Source organism: Neophocaena asiaeorientalis, unplaced genomic scaffold, assembly GCF_003031525.2.
Source record: "Neophocaena asiaeorientalis asiaeorientalis breed wild unplaced genomic scaffold, Neophocaena_asiaeorientalis_V1.1 scaffold43, whole genome shotgun sequence".
Lineage (NCBI taxonomy): Eukaryota > Metazoa > Chordata > Mammalia > Artiodactyla > Phocoenidae > Neophocaena > Neophocaena asiaeorientalis.
Genome location: NW_020173674.1, coordinates 1,526,870 through 1,529,308, shown reverse-complemented (window position 1 = coordinate 1,529,308; position 2,439 = coordinate 1,526,870). Strand labels below are relative to the sequence as shown.

The 2,439-nt window shown below is 61.8% G+C and overlaps 1 protein-coding gene across 2 annotated transcripts in view; it reads left to right on the top strand.

Annotated features, from left to right (window-relative positions):
* The first annotated feature begins 835 nt into the window (after positions 1-835).
* IGF2 (insulin like growth factor 2) overlaps positions 836-2,439 on the top strand; it is a 13,586-nt gene continuing 11,982 nt past the window's right edge. The window contains exon 1 of one of the 2 annotated variants that reach the window (XM_024749250.1): positions 836-1,108. The gene's annotated coding sequence lies outside the window, so the exon portion shown is untranslated. The remainder of the gene's footprint in view (positions 1,109-2,439) is intronic. The other variant, XM_024749245.1, reaches the window with a different exon arrangement.

The window sequence follows — 2,439 nt, the reverse complement described above, 5'->3', positions numbered from 1 at the left end:
GAGGGGCGGGGCCCTGAGATTTTCGAGCTGTTTTTTGTTTTTTTGATGCCACTTAAAATTCCCCCGCAAAGAATCCCACTATGTCATTGGAGAGTGAGAAGGACAATGAAGGGGCAATGCCCCTTGGGGCCCCACAGCAGGATTTAGAAAGTAAAGCTTCTCTCCTCCAGACAGTGTTCTCCCGGGGCCCCTCCCAGCTCCCCCTGCCCTGGGGAGTTTCGCCAGGAGTGCATTATTTTGTGCGTGACGTGTTTCTTCCCACCACCCAGGGTCCCAGACGCCTCCGTCCGGCCAGGGTGGTGTTTGTGGGGAAGAGGTTCATTTCCCCAGAGAAGCCCAGCTTCCCCCGACTCTCAGCTGCCTTCCCAAGGCAGAGCTGTGTCCTTCGGTTTGTGCCAGGCTCCCCCTCCTTGCTTCCATTCCAGGTGGGAATGCTGGGGAGTACAGGGGAGAATTTTGATAGCGTGTGCTGTGATCCCCCAAGGCAGGCTGTTCGTGTGCAGCCCCCAGCCCCCATGCCTAGGCAGAAGTCCACAGCAGGAAGGGGCAGCCTGTCCAACAAGAGGGTGTCGTGCTGTTCCATGGGCACCTCTGCAGGCTTGGCTTCTGGGAAGCCCAGCTCTGGGTGAACTGTGGGCACTTTCCTCCTTCCCTAGTGCTTTAAGAAAGGGAGAGCTGGGCAGCCAGAGGGACCGGAAGGGGAGCCACCGCCCAAACCCTGACAAGGTGACCTGCAGGCCTCTCCACCCAACAGCCAGGGGAGGGGCAGGGGACCAGGGCCCTGGCTTGAGGGGGGGTGGATTTGTTTTAAAAGCGGTCATCTTAGGAACACCCTTTCGCTTCTCCCCAGGGGCCGAAGAGTCACCACTGAGCTTGAGGAAGAGGAGGTGGATTCTAGCTCCCAGCCCCAAGGCCCCACATCTCCTGCGGGTCAGCTCCCTGCCCAGGCTGCCCCCCAGCCTGAGCCACAGCCCGAGCGCCAGCCGGAGCTGCAGCAGGCCAGAGCCACCCGAGACCCCAGCCCGGAGGTCAGCTGCTGTGGCCTGTGGCCCAAGCGATCCCCACCCGCTCAGAACTGAAGCCGGCAGTCAGCTCCAGCCCCACAGAGGTGAGTGATTCCAGACTCCCGGGACAGGACCCAGCGTCCCCTGGTACAGATCTCTGTGCAGCAGGCTCCGTACAGGGGCCTGATTTCCTTTGGTGCTCAGAGCCCCCCAGGCAGTTTTAGTTCCCATCCCCGTTTTGACAAGGAGTGGAGGCTCAGAGGGGCTGGGGGTGTGTTCAGAGTCACACAGCTGGAATCTGGGGTTCAGGTGGTCAGCTCCAGGTGCCTCTCTCCCTGGGGAGCTCCCTGCAGTCTGGGCAGCAGCGGCATGGTCCTCAGAGGGGAGCTCCTGGTAGAAGGAGGACAGAGGAAGGGGGAGGGGAGCAGCGTAGGGGAGAAGCCAGGGAGGGGGTCAAGGTGAGGACAGAACTGGAGGAGGGGGGAAGAAGGAGGGCACACCGGGGGGGAAAAACTCATACGCTGGGGAGGAATAGGGGACCCCGGGAAAGCTGGGCTCAGCTGGGGAATGTGAGACCCAGTCCTCCCTGCCCTGGGCTGCTGGCTGTGGGTCCTCACACCAGTGGTTTGACCTCTCTGTGTCCCCATTTGTCAAAGTGGGCAACAGTCGCAGCCCTCCTGGCTGTTGAGAATTGTGAGACGCAAGTGAGGTATGACCAGAGGCCGGGAGAGGCATTCTCAGTGCTGCTGTCATGATTCCATTGTGTTCAGGCCGGCGGGGCTTCCTGTGTGTGAGTGGGGGCCGGGGGGGGGGGGGACTAGAAAGGCCCAGGGGCCAGAGCCTCCTTGGACACTTCTGGAGCCAGCTCCGTGGTGGTGGCCGCAGGGTTCACGCATCAGGTACCGGGGTGGGGGCCCAGGCTAAGCTGCCCCAGAGGGGCGCTCGCTCCAGGCTCGCGGAGAGCTTTGGAGGTGGAGGTGGGTGGGTCTGTGTTCTTGCTGCTGACCCCAAAGCGACAGAGGCCACTCTTCAGGGCCTGCAGTAGGGGACCCAGCAGGTGCCCCCTTGCAGGCTGGTCTGCCCATCCGAGAGAGAAACCAAGAACGTTTTTTAAAGGTGTCTTTAGTTCAGACACTACATAAAATAGTACAATAGTGGCGACGCCTCGGTCCTTCCCGAGGGCGCCTGCTTGGCCCCCTCCCCTGCTGCCCACACACCGACCCATACATACTTCTGACTTTTGGTTTATTGATCAGTGGCTTGTGGTGCCTTGTGCCTGGGGTGGCTCGTGCCGTCGGTTCCTGGCGTTCCAGCTGGGGCCTGGGTCCTCTGCCTCCAGCTGGGCTGACCGGAGCTGGTGTCCCTCCTAGATTGGAGGGCAGGGTCCTTGCCCCCAGTGGCGGGTGCCCTGCGGGGTGGGGGGTGAAGGAGGGGC